Source organism: Pistacia vera, unplaced genomic scaffold, assembly GCF_008641045.1.
Source record: "Pistacia vera cultivar Batoury unplaced genomic scaffold, PisVer_v2 Contig1282, whole genome shotgun sequence".
Classification (NCBI taxonomy): domain Eukaryota; kingdom Viridiplantae; phylum Streptophyta; class Magnoliopsida; order Sapindales; family Anacardiaceae; genus Pistacia; species Pistacia vera.
The window spans coordinates 49,367-68,968 of NW_022195338.1; the positions used below are offsets into that span (position 1 = coordinate 49,367).

Below are 19,602 nucleotides of genomic sequence, written 5' to 3' on the forward strand. Positions count from 1 at the left end.
CGGTCTGGTAGGGCAAGCCAAGTCATTTGGTGTAGCTTGGTGACTAGTTGTTTGGGTATTGTGGGCTCCATTCATCCCCTTAGGATGACTCATCCTGAGCATAACGATTCGGGTGTTTCTACTAGCGTGGATGGTTAAGGGTGTGACTTGGGGGTGAGTCGAGCTGAGTGGTGTTTGGTAAGGATGACTATTCGACCAATGAGGAAGAGCCGAGCTGAAAGGTTCTTGGGTGTAATGTGGTTCATTCATACTGATGGTATGGTCGATGTTAGTGATATTATGTTGCTGATGGTTGGGGATGGCTTGAATGAGCTAGTCATAGGTGATAGAGGGATCGGTTGATGGAGATTGTGTTTGCATGGCCAGGTTCATGAATTTGTAATGGTGAGTGCCAAGGTATCTGTTATGGATGACTGGAGTTGGGAAGATTGTGGGTTTGAGGTCCATGATCTAGGGTCTAGGGTCATGAATGGTTGCATGGAGTTGACTGGGATGTGAAAGCGGTTCTCTTGTATTTGGTTGAGTGGGAAATCAAGAGAGTAGAATTGAGTTACCTTTTCCTACAAGCTTTGATTCTCTGCTCGGATGTTGTTGTTTTCTTCTTCCAATGTCGTGATCTTGTCGACCTGATGTAGCATTAGTGTTGAGAGAGCCTCGACCTTAGCTGTGAGGTTTTATGGAGCAGTGTACGTGATTTCAGCCATGATGTGATTCTTTGTGGAGCAAGATGTTGAACGAGAGTTGATTGCCAGAGACCCCATGGTGGGCGCCAAACTATAGATGCTAAAATTTATGGTAGCAGAAGTAGGGTCTGATCCCGTGAGGTTAAGGCCACTGACAATCCGTTGTACTTACACACAAAGTAAACAAGCGCAAAGCTTACGTACAAACTAGTGTGGCATCTACCATATGCACTTCGACGCTCAAGTCAATAAAGCTGAATGAGGCAATTTAGTGACGGCAAAGGGAAGGAAGGATTACCGGAAGTTCAGTTGGAAACTAGAACTATGGCGTGGGTGTATAACTCTTAAGGGCAAGAGTTTGGGTGCAAATAGGTGGTATTGAGATTGAATGCTTAAACAAAGGAGTGACCCCTGTTTATATAATAGTTGTAGAATCTTCGTATTCTAGTAGGACTTTGAATCCATAATGGTAAAGGTTTAGTGAATAGGAAAGATCTTGGTTCATTTGCCTCTTTAGTATTAAGAGTCCTAATTCACCTAAGATTAGGAATCTTGGGCGAATTAGGATATGACTCAAATAGGAAGAGTCCTAATTACCTTGGTCTGGAAGGCTTGACCTTAGGTGGGCTACTTGTGATGCCCATTCTGGAGAGAGGTTGAATTTGGGCTGCATCTTTTGGGCCACACCATGAATTATGATGCTGGCCCAATCAGAATTGGGCCGCGACCTTGGGCTTATGAAGTAGAAAATACTTGTTTGGGTCTGATAAGACCCAAGACAGTTTTTGGCCCATACATCCAATATATCATAAACTTGTCCTACTAAATTTTTAATTAAAAAAAAAATTGTACAATTTTTTCAGAAATTATATATTACAATTTAATGATGCCCAAAAGCACAAGCCAGAAAACACAGCATATGCCTTAGCTACATCTTTGTAGCTCTAAATATTGAGATTTGTGATCATCTCTCCTTGAGTACTCTAATCTCCCTATAAATTAATTAAATTTAAACAAATCATAAAAAAAATATAAGAGGTATTAGGTTTTTTTTTGGTTAATTTCAACAATATTACACAATTGAAGTAATGTCGGGTTTTTTTAGTAAACACCCGTGTGTTTGGTCTTTTTGTAATGAGCACCTGTTGGTTTTGAAAATCTAATGCTAATCCACGTGTGTTTGGCCTTTTTTTATAGTCAAACCTGATGGTTTTAGAAATACAATCTTAACTCTTATTTTTGACTAATTGTTAATCTATTCAGTTTAAATTTTAAGGAAATGATGATTTTACCAAAATTTGTGATAATGTTGTGAGGTTTATATACTTTTTGGAGGATAAATTGATGAAATTATTGATAAATTTAAAAGTTGAACTAATAATATTTCTAAAACTAATGAGTGCTTACAACAAAAAATGACAAACACACGAGAACTAGAGTTTCATTTTATCAGCACCGAGGGGGGTTATGGTCACGTTTACAAAAGGCCCTACGCACCAGATTTATTATGAAAGAACCCAAGTAATATTTAAAAATCTCAAAGGCAGATTGTATTATTTAACACAATTTTTAAGAATAAGAATGATAAGATCCTAAGAATCGAAGGCTTGATGTAAAAGATATCCAATTTACCAAACAAACAAAGTCAAATAAACAGATAGAGAGTTTGTCACAAAACAAACACGGCCTAAAACAATTAAAACCCCAAACCAAATATTCAAAAAAACTGAAACTAAAACTAAAACAAAAATTCCCCTTTATTCCGCCCCTCCCTGTCTTTACTTAGTTCTTAGTCTCCATTTTCGTTATTTCCCAGGCCCAATTCCCCTGTAAATATCCCTCATTTCACTTCCTTGCACAGATAAAAAAATTCAAAACTAAAACAAAAACAAACTCACAATCACATTCTTGATTATTATTATTCTCAATGACGACTCCGCCAATCAAGCTCAAGCAGTCGCCAAACTCGGCTCCGGCGGCGTCCGCGACACAGGACGCGCGTCTGCTCTTGCGCGAGACAATGCGTATCAGCGCGAATCTGGCGACGTCGAGTGCGCCGATCGGCGAGGCGGCCGTTGTTGTGGATGATGCGAGGTCGTCGTCGTTTGGATTGGTTGAAGGACAGCAGTTTGTTGAGTCGAGCTTGAGGTTGATCTGTGCAGAGGAAATCGACGGTCGGAGATGGAACTACGTGGCGGAAAAAAGACGGTGCTGGAAAGTTTAATAGGAATTCTATTCGTGCTGTTTCTTTGCAGAGTCCTCAAGCTCCCGCTGAGGTCAGTTTCCTCTCTCTCTCTCTCTCTCTTTTAAATTTAAATATAGTTTTTTATTCATGTATATTTTTTTAATGTTACTCTGAGTATTGCAGTGCTGGAATCAAATGTGTTTAGTAAGATAAAATTGGTAATGAAATGTGAACTATAAAAGTATCAACAAAGCTACGGACACCGAAAAATTTGCACCGAAAATGTGTACAGGCCTACGTGTACGCATGACTTGAATTTTTTATGAATATTTTTCTAGTGAACGGCCGTCCATCAAATATGGACGGCCGTTCACTCACATGGACTCCCGTCCATTTTATATGGACGGGGTTCCATTTGCTACGGACGCCCGTCCATAAATAAAATACAATAAATTTTTTTTATAAACATTAGGGACGGCCGTTCACCAATTGTGGACGGCCGTCTCTTCATTTTGGACGGGCGTCCGCAAATAAGGGACGCCTGTCCTTAACCAAAATATGAAAATAAAAAAAAAAAAAACTTTGGGGACGACCGTCCATAAATTTTGGACGGCCGTCCCTTACGTTTGGACGGGCGTCCATTAGGAATTGATGCCCATCCCTTACGTTTGGACGTCCATACTTTAAAAAAAAAAAAGAAAAAAAATTCTAAACTACCTCATCTTCTTCACTCTTCTTCTTCGTCTTCATTCCCCATCTCCTCTCTTTTTCTTCTTCTTCATTCCCCATCTCCTCTCTTCTTCTTGTCTAGTGTTATTCTAAGAGTAATGCAGATAGTAACCGTTACGAAACTTGCTTCCTATAAGAGTGTCTGTCAACTTTGGAAAAATATTATTGAAAGTTCTGCATTCTTGGAAGCTCGCTCCAAGTACTGGGAATCCAGAATAACAATTTCCGGTATAAGGTATATTTAGGAATACTGTTGCAGCATTACTGAACATGCAAGAGATGAGAAGTGGAAGCTCTACTTACAGTCATTACTCTCTGCCTCCTCTAAGCTTGCCAGACGCTGATATTATTCAGTCATTCCAACTGAATTCACCCATACCCATTCTCTAATAAAATTCAAAATTATATATCAAACATATCACTGATGCGATGCCCGATAAACTAGCTAGAAGTGCCAGGCGAATCCATTATATACTTCATTTACATATGTTTTTGGACTACATGTAATAGCTGCAGGTTACTTAGTAATATATCCTATTCCGCCGGGAGTAACTTAGATGTTGAATGGTGGGTGTTTTTATTTAATCAAATTTCTGTAATATATTAATATAAATTCCGAGTATCTACTTGATGATCACTTAATTCTTATACGGTATATATTGATCAGTATTCGCCACTGCCCGTCCATTATCTTGCATCGCTTTTCTCAGCAAACATGCAAGATTTATAACATTGGCATCAAAGCTTTTACTCTTTAGAAAATGAGTTTGTTCTTTCACCAAGAAAATAAACGCTATAAAGGCATCTTCTGGGTCAATGGGATATACCTCAAAGTCTACGATGTCGATGGAATTCCATTTTCCTGAAATTTGCGGAGGCTCAAACCATTAGTAGCTACAAATAATTCCATATTCCAATAATGACAAATATAAGTTTTCCCTCACCTTTAGCAGTTTCTTCAGAGTATCTACATGTGTTTCTCAGAATCCATGCGATGAGCTTTTTTCAGTATCATTGACAATGCCTTCAATACACTTTGTTTCCTTTCCCAGAAAGTACCCAAAATCTACAATAGCCTCTCGTGGATCAAACATATCCACCTTAAAGGTCTTGATGTTGTTGGGATACTTGACTGTTGAAGTTTTAAAAAGAATTCCATAAACTTCGTATAAATGTATTTATACTTCAGTGATTTATTCAAAAAGAGAAACAGAACAAATCTTAATGGACAAAGAAGAAGTCAAACTGGACTTATCGGAAATTGTTATTCTGGATTCCCAGTACGTGAAGCGAGCTTCCAAGAATGTAGAACTTTCAATAATATTTTTTTAAAGTTGACAGACACTCTTATAGGAAGCGAACTTCGTAACGGTTACTATTTGCATTATTCTTAGAATAACACTGGACAAGAAGAAGAGACGAGATGGGGAATGAAGACGAAGAAAAAGAGAGGAGATGGGGAACGAAGACGAAGAAGAAGAGCGAAGAAGAAGAGGTAGTTTAGAATTTTTTTTTTTTTTTTTTTTTTTTTTTTTTTTTTAATAAAAGTATGGACAGAATGGATGCCCGTCCAAACGTAAGGGACGGGCGTCAATTCCTAATGGACGCCTGTCCAAACGTAAGGGACGGCCGTCCAAAATTTATGGACGGTCGTCCCCAAAGTTTTTTATTTTCATATTTTGGTTAAAGAAAGACGTCCCTTATTTGCGGACGCTCATCCAAAATGAAGGGACGGTCGTCCACAATTGGTGGACGGCCGTCCCTAATGTTTATAAAATTTTTTTATTGTATTTTATTTGTGAACTAGCGTCCTTTAAATAGGGACACCCGTCGGTAGCAAATGGACCTTCGTCCATATAAAATAGATGAGAGTCCATGTAAGTGGACGGCCGTCCATATTTGATGGACGGTCGTTCACTAGAAAAATATTCATAAAAAATTCGAGTCACGCGTACACGTAGGCCGGTACACATTTTCGGTGCAAATTTTTCGGTGTCCTTAGCTTTGTCGTAAAAGTATTTTTATTTTGTCTTCTAATTGTACTGGAATCAACAGTGTATAGTGAGATGAAATTAGTGCTAATGTATGAATTATAACAAGAACTTGTTTTTGTCATATTGGTGGTAACATAATAGAAATGATGTTATTTTAACTGTATTTATCGGTCTGGTAATGTTACTGGCGCCTTAAGAATTTGTTACTGGTATGATAATGTTATCAGCTTAGAGTTGGACTGACACATATTGGTAGTGTGCTTTTTAGCTCAGCGTTTAAGTTTACTAGACTGGTAACTAGTGTGACCTTGTTGTCCCATTATGGGATAGTACTAGTAAGGAAGAATGCCCCAAGCTCAGTAATGTTGTTGGGTTTATCGGGCCAGCAACATAGCAGTTCCTCTTTGAACTGATGATGCAAAATATTGATACTTGATTTTGTGTCATTTGCCTTTAGCTTAATGCCTAAGGAGTATCGATATCCGATTTTGATCATTATATAGATCATTGTTCTTTTAGCTGAGAGATAGAATAATTTATGTTAACGTTGGATTGTGTCTTTGAATGAAAATTAAGAGGATGGTTATAAGTCCTTTCTTATGAGTTAAGTTGTGTTGTGCTTGTGTTTATCTATTGAATTTGTTGTGCAGGAAATTGATGTCATTCATAATATCCTATGTGGTACCGGATGGTTTCCTTGATAGTGTTACCCCTTCTATACATGAAATGGAGGGCTTTAAAGGTATTATTTATTTATTTTTATGAACAATAGTATAAGTGGGGAGTTGAAGGGTTGGAGGAGTTTTTCTCAAATTTTTAGAATGTGTTATGTCTCATATGATGATGATGATGATAATTCTTGCTTGTAGATATTGATTATCTCAGTACTATCAAAATTGATAAATAAACTATTATCATATTTGATTGTAGCACTTCTTCAGTGGAGCAATTGGTGTTTTCACTACTCAGACCCGTTTGAGTTCTGTTGGTGTCTCCAGAAATAGAGCTACTCCTGGGGCTGTTGCTATTAATTGGATTATCAAGGTACGTATCTTTAGCATTTTCAGTAACCAATTTGACATATTCTCATGTAAGAATTGAACGAGCTATTAATTGTAGGAAGACAATGCTTTGTTAGACTTGTGCTACTGCTGTCAGAAAAATATATCATAAGATGGCCAGTGCCACTGCTACTTATGCAACTCTATCTTTCTACTATATTACATATTTCCTTCAGTTCTACGTGTCCTTTTCTTTTATTTGATATGTAACTCAGGAAATCTTAAATTGATTGAAGAAGGATTTACAAAGCAGTGAACAAACTGTCGTTTGTATATATAAATATATAGATTAGGACAACCTTATAAAAACAAAAATGTTCAAAATTAAGAGATCAGGACATCATCTGAGAGTCCTGAAATCAGCAAAGTCACTATGAGGAAATGACTTCAATGGATTGATTGCTGCCTCCCAATTGTGAAGCCAAAAAAAAAAAAAAAAAGAAGGCATATCTCAAAGTTTAAATGATATAAAAGCCCCAAAGAGAAGCTTGAAACTTAGCTTTGTCCCATGAAAATTCAAACTCATCTCCTTTTTTGTCTTGAAAAATTATTCTATTTCTTTCTGTCAAAATGACCTGATAGATAGCTATAATAGAACAGCCCCATAAAACTCTTTAACTCTTTTTTATTACCCACCAAAGTTTTTTTTCCCCTTTTCGGAGAGGGTAAAAATACAACAAAAAAGAGTAGACCAACATAGATTAGAGGGAGAAACAAGATTATTCCTCAATTGTGTAGCGACAAAGCATTGCAAGAATAGGTAGTCTAACCTTTTCACACATAGTGCACCTGTTAGGAGATAGGCATATCTTGTGGCTTCAATATGAAGCATGTCATGACATGCATAGAAGATCTGCAATATTTTTAAACTTGAGATTTCACCCTCAATGGGAAGGGAGAAGCTGCTGTATTAGAAATAGAAGCATTATGCCTTGACGAAAGTTTGTAAAGTGAGGAAAAAGATCACAGAAAGCATTCTATCTTGGTTCTGTTCTATTGTAAAATAACTTACACATTTGACATGCGATGGGACATTCCTGGGGCCCTAACCCTAGTCGGGGCCTTTTCCCCACTCTGTGGTGTTCTCCAATAACTGTTCTTTACTGTCTTCCTAATTTGATTGCTTTACAATCTTTTCATCTTCTGAGATTGCATATGGTTTCATAAAAAGGTGAACGTGGAAAAATAATTTTAGAATTAAAGTTATGTCATATTTGCAGGATGGTGCTGGGCGAATTGGAAAAATGATTTTTGCTCGACAAGGAAAGAAATTTGATTGTGATTTTTAACAGGTAAATTGCTTCTGGTCATGGTAAATTCTGCTTTTTATTTTTCCCCATAAATTTTCTAACTTTATATGTATTCTAGCTTCGATTTGCTGGTGATCTTCTTATGGAGTTGGGTGCTGGGGTTGAATTGGCAACTGCGGCTGTGCCTCATCTATTTCTTCCTTTGGCTTCTGCTGCTAATGTTGCTAAGGTATGATGGTGTTCTTACATCATAAGTTGGTTGTTGAGTCAGTTTTACTGCTTCTTACTCATTCTTTGCTTACAGAATGTGGCAGCTGTAACATCAACGTCAACTCGTACACCAATTTACAAAGCCTTTGCTAAAGGGGAAAATATTGGGGATGTCACTGCTAAAGGAGAATGTGTTGGAAGTATTGCAGATCTGGTATGCATGTCAAACTAAAAATTTGTTTTCTCTAGAATAGAAGTTGTATTAGTGTGTCAGTATATGAATGATTCCTGTTAATTGAATGATTTTTGCTCTTTAGGCTCTTCTGAAATTAAAATTACAAATAAAGCTTTTTGAACGGAGAATTAGTTACTTCGGAGTTAGAACCTAAACATTTTTAGACTTTTATAATATTTTTTCAGGTGGTTGAAATAATCTGAGATCATGTGAGTTAGGGATATAGATATTAACCCCAACTTTATTTATTTTTATTATATGTGGGAAAACTGTACTTCATTCTCAAACATTATCAAATTTGTAGGGCTGTGGTGCATAAAGGTGAAAATAAGAGCAAATTGTAGTCTGTAAAGAAAAGAAAGGTTTTGGGTGAATAAAGACTTCTCTGTATCAGTCCATTGTCAATATTTAACTTGAAGATTTTTGAAGTAATTCGTGATTATCTGGAATGACATAAAACCATGGATATGAAATAATTGTATTTGAATAGCCTTTTTAATTGAAAGCTGACATTTTAATTATTTAATTATTATTTTTTTGGTGGGGTGAGGGGAGGTGAAGGGTGTCATGCTTCACCTGAAGGACCAAACTGAACCAAATTTTTAGTTTATATTGTTTGTATTACTTGAGAACATAACATGACCTGTTCTGGTCTTTACTTCATGCTTAACCCAATCCAACCTAAGATATAGATAAAGGAGGTTGCAACTGGTAACAAGACAACCTGTACAAACTTATGTTAGATTTGTAAACATGTATCTTTGTCTTGTTGGATATCTTATGTAGTTATGTTGCATGTAATGGTAGAGATGGAGTGGACTAAACCCAATACGAGCTTATGTCTTTAGGTATACATTGTCATATAATACTGCATAATACTGCATGCTGTGATGGTATTATTCATGCATGAAGAAATATTAGCCCTTCCAATTACCTAGCTGGATCTCACCTGGGCTTTATTTTTAATACATTTGTTCCATAATGTATGAATGAATTTTTGCTTGATACATTTTTTGCTTGAGGTTAATGTTCTGTACTGTTTGTTTTTGAAGCTGGGTACCGGTCTGAGCATAATGATCTCAAAAAGAAATCCCTCTCTGATAGCTACATTTGCTCTACTTTCTAGTGGATATGTTTTAAGCTCCTACAAAGAGGTTCGCTTATGGACTGATAGTGATACGTTTACAAGTCCTAAAACACTTGTAAACATGAGTGGACAAGGAATTACAAGTCCTAAAACACTTGTAAACATGAGTGGACAAGGAATTACAAGTCCTAAAACACTTGCTAATTCGGTTGAATCAAAGAGTTTCATTCCAAGTCCTAAAACACTTGGATTGTGGAGTGTGGAAAGCATTGGAGGAGATTCAGCCCAAGCAAGTCCCAAGGGGAGAGAGAGCCCAAGCACTTCGGCCCAAACCATTCCAAGTCCAAGCCCAACAAAGGAAGCTCAAGTCCACCAAGAGAGAAGCCCAAGTGTTGAGTGATCCCATTCGGCCCAATTCTCATTCAGGGGAAAGTCCACTTGAACCCTTATTGGATCCTTTGCAAGATCTTCAAGGCCCAATCTCTTACACCCTATTAGTAGACTTGATTAGAGCATTGATCAAGTTTTGGGCTATAAAGTGAGTTTTTTCAACAATGGGTGGTTAAAGACATGAACCCTAGATTAGGGAATCTGTCCCTTTTTTGCATTAAATGGGTATGACCTTAATTTTGAATGGAAGGCTTGTAATTTTTGTGTATATTTATTAATTTTCATTTTCCTTGTATTTTTTGTTGATTACTCTTTTAACCTTGTAATTGCCTATAAAGCAACTATTTCTCATTAGAGTAGTTCATGAAATATCAAAAACTTGTTTTACCATTAGAGAACTTTGTGTCTTATTGAAATTTTTTTATCCAAGTCTTGGCAAGAGATTTGTGGTAATCGATTCAAGTTGGTGGAGAATTCCTATGCTTGAAGTGTCATTCTTGTCTTAACCTAAAAATTGCAAGTAAGTGTGACATTCTTCCATTTGTGTTTGGCCGAATTTGAGCTTGAGTTTAGACATATTTTGTGTTGTTTGTTGTTGCAAATTGTTGGATTTGGATCATTGGTTTAGGGTTTAGGGTTTGTGTTTAGGGTTTAAGGTTTGGTTGTAAAGAAATGGTTTAGTTGACTTTGGAGGGAATTGGTTAGGGTTTGGGTGAGTGGCAATGGGTTTGGTTAGAAGGGAACAAGTGGTAAGGGATTTGTTGGGGAATATGGTTTGATGAGAGAGAAAATTTGTTCATTCACTTGTAACAAAGAGAAGTTTTGAAAACACTTAGGCCAAAGAACTTCAAATCCGCAATGTAGACTCCAATCCGGCCACCTTCATTCATCAATCCTAAATCAATCTTGTCCATTCATAACCTAAGCTCTGATACCAAATGACCAAATCCAACCAATTTGCAACAACAAACAACACAAAAATATGCCTACCTCAAGCTCAAATTCGGCCAACCAAATGGAAGCAATGTCACACTTACTTGCAATTTTTAGGTTAAGACAAGAATGAACACTTCAAGCATAAAGGACTCTCCACCACTTGAATCGATTCACCACCAAATCTCCTTGCCAAACTTGGATAAAGAAATCTCAATAAGAACACAAATTCTCTCAATGGTTAAACCAAGTTTTTTGATATTCATGAACTACTCTCACATGAGAAATAGTTGCTTTATATAGGCAATTACAAGGTTAAAAGAGTAATCAACAAATACAATACAAGGAAAATGAAAATTAATAAATATTACACAAAATTACAACCTTCCATCAAAATTAAGGCCATACCCATTTAATGCAAAAAAGGGACATGATTCCCTAATTCTAGGGTTTCATGTCTTTAACCACCCCATTAGTTGAAAAAACTCACTTTATTAGCCCAAAACTTGATCAATGATCCTAATCAAGTCTACTAATAAGGGTGTAAGAGATTGGGCCTTGAAGATCTTGCAAATGGATCCAATAAGGGTTCAAGTGGACTTTCCCCTTTGGAATGAGAATTGGGCCGAATGGGCTCACTTCAACACTTGGGCTTCTCTCTTGGTGGACTTGAGCTTCCTTTGTTGGGCTTGGACTTGGAAAGGTTTGGGCCGAAGTGCTTGGGCTCTCTCTCTCCCCTTGGGACTTGCTTGGGTCGAATCTCCTCCAATGCTTTCCACACTCCACAATCCAACTGTTTTAGGACTTGGAATGAAACTCTTTGATTCAATCGAATTAGCAAGTGTTTTAGGACTTGTAATTCCTTGTCCACTCATGTTTACAAGTGTTTTAGGACTTGTAAACGTATCAGTTGCATTCCACCCTATCAGTTCGTCTGGATAAGGCATCTGCGGCTCTATTTTCTAACCCCGGTTTATACTGTATATCATAGTCCAGCCCCAATGGTTTGATTATCCATTTTTGTTGCTCTTCCCCATGTAATCTTTGGTCATTCAAGTAACGGAGGCTACGCTGGTTCGTTCAGATGATGAAATGTCTACCTAGAAGGAGTGCTTCCACTTCTAGACTGTGAAAACAATTGCCATCAGCTCCCATTCATAAACGGACTTGGCTTGTGACCTTAGTGACAGGCCTTGACTGATGAAGGCTATTGGTCGGCCTTCTTGCATCAGAATTGCTCCCAAACCTAATCCCGAAGCATCTGTTTCAACAATAAAAGTCTTAGTAAAATCAGGCATAGCAAGAACCGATACCATAGTCATTACCCTTTTTATCTCATTGAATACAGTTTGTGAGGATTCAGTCCAACAAAAGGAATTTTTGCAAAGTAGCGCGGTGAGAGGTTTTGCTAGTGTGCCATATCCCTTAACAAACTTTCGGTAATACCCAGTCAATCCGAGGAATCCCCTTAAGGCCTTGATGTCTTTAGGTGTCGACCATGCTATAATACATTCAATCTTCACTAGGTCAACTGCCACTCCCTCTGAGGAAATTATGTGGCCCAAATATTATAGCCGTGATTGGGTGAATGTGCACTTTTTTTGGTTCACTACCAACTGATGCTGCTTCAAGGTTTGAAAAGTGAGACTTAGGTGGCCTTCGTGGGCTGTGATATCTGGGCTATAAACCAAGATGTCGTCGAAGAAAACCAGTAGGAACCGCTGCAAATATGGCTTGAAAATATCATTCATGAGGGCTTGGAAGGTTGAAGGAGCATTTGATAGTCCGAAGGGCATTACCAGAAACTCGTAGTGGCCTTCATGGGTGTGGAAAGCAGTCTTGTAAGTGTCTTCTTCCTTGACCCGAATCTGATGGTAACCCGATTTAAGATCTAGTTTAGTGAACACCGAAGCCCGTCCCAATTCATCAAATAATTCGTCAACCGTCAGTATTGGAAATTTGTCGGGCACTGTAATCTTATTCAAAGGTCTGTAGTCCACACAGAATCACCAGTCACCATCCTTTTTCTTCACCAGTAACATAGGGCTCGAGAACGGACTTTTTCTCGGCTTTATAATTCCAGATACCAACATATCTTAGACAATATTCTCAATCTCATTCTTTAAATAGTAGGGGTACCTGTAGAGCCTGATATTAGAGGGTAGGCTTCCTGCTGTCAGTCAGATAGCATGGTAATGTATCCTGATTGGTGGCAGTCTAGGTGGAGATTCAAACAATTCTTGATGCTGTTGTAATAAATTCTTAATCAACTCCGCATGGCCTGGGTCTTGTGTTGATTGAATCTGCATATGCCCGAACTCAATATAGTATCTTGGACCCTTGGTTCGTAACGTTTTCAATAGCCTCTTGAGTGACACCATAGTTTTGCACAAAGCTGGATCTCTTTTAAGTGTGACCATGGTGTCCAAACAATGAAACTTCATTACCAGCTTCTTCCAATCTGTGGTTGTTTCACCCAACATTTCTAGCCAAGCTATACCCAAAATGACATCAGCACTACTTATCTCAAATGGGAAAAATTTTTGTATTATGTCAACACCCTGCAAGCTTAGACACACCCCCTTACACTCTCCTTGACACCAAACGTTATAGCCATCACCCACCCTCACTCCAAATGTTTTAGTGGCTGTTACTGGGATCTGAAGTCCCTCCACTAAGCCCCTATTTATGAAGTTATGCGACACCCTGCTGTCAATTAAATCTATAACCTCCCATCCTCTAATCTCATCACTTAATTTCATCGTTTTAGGCCCATTGATTCCAACAACTGAACTAATTGATAACTCAGCTTCTTTAGGAACTTCTTCTTCCACCATTTCTTCGTCATTAGTTGTTTCCTCCTCCCTATTTTCCTTTTCATCAACTAATAGTACCTGGAACTACTTCTCTCCACATTTATGCCCTGGAGAATACCTTGCATCACATCGGTAGCACAAGTCTCGTTCTCTCTTCCTTTGTATCTCGGTTTCAGTCAACTTTTTGAACGAAAAATCTCGTCGGAATGTATTGGTTCTGCTGTTGTTTGAAGTCATTGACCTTGAGATGCCGTAGATCTCAGATGGAAGTTTTCGGTTGATGGTTGTAGTTTTGGAAAAGGCATGGGTTTGGTTGGCAGATCTGGGTGATGGGTAAAGTGGATTTGAACTATGAGATTTCCCATTTTCGTCAACTTTAAGTGAATTAGAATTGGGTTTGGGTATATAGGAATTGGGTTTGGGTCCATAAGTGATGTGGCCATATTTACATGTTCGGGCCAAGCGTGCTTGGGCTTCTTCCAAGGCCTAATTTCTTTCTTCAACACGTTGGGCCAACAAGGTAACTTAGGTTAGGGAGTTGGGTCGGGTTAGAAGGTCCGGTTGCTACAACTTGATCTCTGCCTGAATTTCTGGTTTCAACCCATTGAGAAATGCTATCGTCAAGACATCTTCTCTCTCGCCTTGAGTTAGTGCCGCGATTTCTTCATACTTTTGACAAAAATCCAACACTATTCCTCCCTGACGTATCGACATCAACATCTCCAATGGACTGACCTCCTGTGTCCCACTAAACCGTTGCAGCAACGTTACCTTAAAAACTGGCCAGGTCAATGCCGCCGTTCGTGATTTTGTCCATTGGTACCAGTGGAGTGCTTCTCCTTCCATGCAGAGGTCTGTCGACGAAACCTTGTGTTCGTCATGGATCTGGTTTATCATGAAGTGTCGCTCCACCCGGAAGATCCACTCGTAAGGACCCTCACCGGAAAAGGGAGATAGTTCCAGTTTCTGGCCACACCAGTCTCGGCGGCCCCACCCTTCCCTGCGTTGGTTTGATCCTTCCCCACCATGATCCTCTGCTAGGCCTCCCTATCCTCCGAGAGGTTCTTATTTAGTACGCCCTCCCCTGTCTCAGTTGATTTCTTCAGACGAGTTCCTCTGTCGTTCTTCATCTTCTTTATCTTTTCTTCTCATCTAGTTTTGCATGTCCATTAAAATTTCTCTCATCGAGTTCACTGTTTTCGTCACCTTGGCTACATCCCTCTGAACCACCGTTAACTCCTTTTCAATGCCTTCAATCCTGTTCTCCATTCTAGTACCAACCATAACCCACCATCGTCAGCTCTGATACTAGTTTGATGGAAACCAAAACCTTATCAGACTCTCCTCACAACTCACACGCAACAACCACAACTCAAGCACAGTTTAATATTTACCAGGACGTATCAGACATCAATATTCAAGCATCACTCCAACACAATAGATCAAATGGTGAAAATGATGTATTAATCAAAATAAGAATTAAGAAGAACAATGAGTTTTTAGGAATAAAACAGTAAAACAGTAGCACCAGCTGGTCTTCAAGGTCCAGCACCTCCCTGATTCAATTCATGCACAAAAATAATGATATCCCCTCTCTCTGGTACCACTACCCTTTATTCTGACACCCGAATCCTAACAACTAACAAGACACCTGTCCTCGGATGATTTACCACTTTTGCCCTTGTCTCACCTTGCCTGTCTTGCGTGAATACCAGCTAGATATTTTGGGTCCATCAGAAACATACAGGGAATTTTAGCAAGCCATTCTCCATACGATAGATGAGACCAACATTAAGGTGATAATTTATAATATATATTTTAGAAACTTATTAGAATATGTGCCTGAAGGCGATGCATTCTATTAATCAATTTACTTGATTATTTAAAGTCTTATTCCATACTACTAGTTTGGTATTATGGTTAATAACGCTTTTGTGGGTCTTCCTTTACATTTCCAAGAACCATGGCTCAAGTTGCATGCCCTATTTACTTTAGAAACCCTTGTTCTTCTTTTTGTCATTTTGAATAGTTCATAAATTTAGTTCTTTCATTTCCCTATGAAGTACTATGTACCCAGAAAAAGTATTTGTTTTCAAAATTTACATTTGGAAAATTACTGCTCTTTTGCAGGAAAAAGAAAAACAGGTTCAGTGTATTCAAAGTATATTTCTCCGTCAGTTGTCTGTTCCCACGTGAGGTCAACCCTTCTCACCTGCAAGTCTTGGGAGGAGGAACTGGGGACTGCTCTAGATGTTGAATCAGGTGATTTAGATGGGATTCCTTCTATTGTTGCCTCAGCGTATCAAAAGGCATTGGAGATGTATAATGCTCGAGCTGATTTTGAAGAATAGATTGCAAGGCAGGATATATCTGACTCTGAAAAATTTCAACAATTCACGGTATATGGCATTTATTATCAGATATTGTTTTAGATAGCTAAATGATAATGCTAGGCTCTTACATGATACCTTAAGCATTTAGGTTAAATGTTAACTTAATATGATATTAAAGTAGAGGTCATGATTTGAGTCTCCCATCTATTACATCCTGCTATACTTGGGTTCGTCTTTCTGTCTAAATTTGGGATTGGTTTATGTAACACATGAAGATGCTTGTTACAAAGCTTAATACCATTGTTGTGCCCTTACCTTTTCAAGCTTAAGCTTTTAGGTCAAGTTGTTTATCAACAAAGTTGTTGTTGAAATTTCATTATAATTTCAATTTCTTATGTCTTTCTTGCTTCTAATATAAGTAATTAGTTTATGTAAACTTTAGATCTTCTCGTCTTTTTCTTCTTGTCCTAAGGGTGGGGGGTTGCATAAGAACTTGCAATGTGGCAATAGGTTACTTCTTTTTTTTTTTTTTTTTTTGTTTCCTTCTTTAAAGTGTTATACTATTATTTTATTTGAAATTTTTGCAGATCTACTGAAGTTTGAATAGTCTTCTGGAGACCAACCCGTGTTCAAATCTTCTATGAACGTGCTATTACGAAGTTTCCTGTATCAAGTGATCTCTGGCTTGATTATACTCGCTATTGGATAAAACCTTGAATGTTTCACTCATATTTGCTTTTCATTCTTTATGTTTCAGGTATTTGTAATTTTAGCAGTTAATCATCTCTTTTTCCCTTCACGTAGGAAATATTGTGTAGGATGTTCATTCCAGGGCTAGGAAAAATTGTCCTTGGTGGTGATCTTTGGGTTTTGTAACACCCAACATTGAGGTACATGATTTAAATTATGTGTATAGCCCTAGTTAAATTTTGTTAGAATTATTTTAAGAGAATATGAAGAAAATGCCTTAAACTTTCATTAAGGGTAAAATAGTCTTTCACTCAAAACTAGTTGATTTTTGTGGGGAGTGAAAGGATAGAAAATCATAGAGAATACAATAAAAGTGGGGCATTTGGTAATTGATTAAGGGACAAAGATGGAATTTCTTTCTAAGGGACAAAGATGGAATTTTTAAGAAAGAGTAAGGGCAAAATGGGAAGTGAGTTTATAAACTAAAATGTTAAGGGTTGAAACCCTTTATTCATTCATACCACCTCACACATCCTCCTCTTTTTCTCTCAAATTTTCATTCACTTCTCCAAGGAATTTGAGGGCTTTTGAGTAGATTTTCATAGGGTTTTGATTCAAGGCATCAAAAGATAAGGATTCCTGCTCTTATCTATGTTTTATTTGTGTAAAAGTTGAGTTCTTATGAAGTTTATGCTTGAGTTAAGAGAAGATTTGAATCCAACAAGAGTAGAGGCTTAGGAGAGACTACTCAAGCACAAGGTAAGTAAATTCCACTCAAAATCCAACTCAAGCTAAAATTTAAGAATTCAAGTGAGTAAAGATTTCTTTTAAATATGCATATGTTGTGATTATTGAGAAATTGAGATGAGATTGATGATGAATTATGCTTGTTGTTGGATATATTTGAATATGAGAAGTATATGTGATGATTTGATGATGGGTTGAAATTGGAAGAATTTGAGAAATTTTTGTGGAGTGTGCTTGCCATGTAGGTATGTGATGCTACAAGAGAGTTTTTCTCTCATTTTGGATGGTTTGAGAACTAAATAGAATGATAATTGAATTAGGGTTTGTTTATGCACAACTATTGTTTGATGAAATGCCTAAATGAAAACATGTTACCAAACTGCCCTGTCACAGCCATGACCTTCTTAGTGATTTTTGGGCATCTTGCAGATTGAACTAGTTTAGACCAAAACATAAAAGTTATAGCTCTGTCTCTAAGCTTTAAAACGAGACAAAAATCGTAGCAATCCCATGTGTATAACTCAAGTTATGCCTGCTTAAATAAGACCTGTGCAGAATGACTATTTTGATGCAACATTGCATTTGTGCATTTCATAAGTGCATTTAAGTAAGAAATTTTAAACATGTGCCATCCATATGCATATAATTGTGTATGTGTAGAAACATAAGAAATAATAAAGAATAAAGACTAAAGAATAAATAATAAAGAAAGAAAGAATAAAACACTCTAAGAATAAAAAGAAAGAAAGAATAAGCATTAAAGAATTAAAGAGTGTTAAAGAAAAGTAAAGAATAGGTTGGTGTGATGGGGAACCGTGAGTGTTAAGAAGAAATTCCTACATACACGTCACCTTAATTGGGTGGCATAAGAAGAAGAAAAACTGTACGACCTGTAAGAGTGTATGTGGATGAGGGTTGTACCAAGAAGAATTCCTACATGCACGTCACCTTAATTGAGTGGCCTAAGAAGAAAGAAGAATTTGTAAGGTCCGCAAGAGTGCATGTAGATGAGGACTGTACTCACTCACATGGCCAAGGTTCCAAATCTATACATCAATCGAGTCCGATCAGTAAAGAATAACAAAAGAAAGAATAAGAAAAGAAAAGAAAAGAAAAGAAATAGAACAAGAAAATAGAGATAAGAAAGAAAAAGCATTTTTGTGCATTATTGCATATTCATTTTATTCATGTACATTGCCATGAATTTCATCATGGTTAGGAAGAATAGAAAGAATAAGAAAGAAAGAATAGAGGAGAAGTAGAAAGAAAGAAAAGAACAGTGAGAGTAAGAAACAGAGAAAGAAAAAGAAGAGAAAGAGTAGAATAAGGAAAGAATCAAAGAGTGATGCACGGGGATAGCAGAGTAGAGGATTTACTTACTGACCATTTTTGTGCTCACCCCGTTGTTTTCTATGTTTTTGCAGGAAATAGGTGAGGATGCGGTCGGATGGACGTCGGCAAGCGGAGAGACATGGCTACACTGTCCACCATTTTCATAGTTTTTGTATATGTTATTTTTGTACTGTGTAAAGAATGTATATATTAAGTAAAGAAAAAACTTGGGCCTAACTACTTTTTAGTCAATATATATGTATTTTTATTAAGTATATTTTATGAGCATATTAGTAGAAAGAAGTCATTACAGGTTCGATCTTTGCTCTCTTTGGAATGTTGCAGTGCACCTGAGAAAGAGATATCTACTGCAAGTTTCAGTTGTTACCCTTCATCTGTTGTGAATTATAAGAGATTGTTATAAGTAGCGTAAGAGCAATGATGTTTCACAAACTTTAGTGTTGGAATTTCATTCTGCTCCTTTTACAAATATAGAGGTTTACTCTTGTTGTTTAAAAAGATTTTCATATCATATTCAGGTCTTTGAGAAGTCCCTTCCATTGAGGAGCTAAAGATATTCTTTTCTCTAATTTGCAGGCTTGGCTTACTACTCTTTGGAACTCGTTATTGTTTCATCTACATTTTATGCATTAAAGATCTTTGTTAACTGGGCCCTCTTTGTTTCAGTAACTAAACATATTCCTCACTCGAGTGGACCTAAAGCTTCTCAAGACGTTTGTAGATGCTCTATTCATGGTGAATTTTGGATGAAGAAGATGTGGACCTTGTAGCTAGTCTATTCTTTCAGGGTCCAGGCATAGATCTCTTACGAATGTGTATCAAGTGCTTCTACCCTTAGACTCTGAAGAAAAGTCTATTAATTTACTTCATTTAGTGTGTTGTTATAGTGCCCTTATGACCACTTTA

The 19,602-nt window shown here is 37.4% G+C and overlaps 1 pseudogene; it reads left to right on the forward strand.

The window, feature by feature from the left end:
- Positions 1–2,610: 2,610 nt before the first annotated feature.
- LOC116121788 lies at positions 2,611–10,191 on the forward strand (annotated as a pseudogene).
- Positions 10,192–19,602: the final 9,411 nt, after the last annotated feature.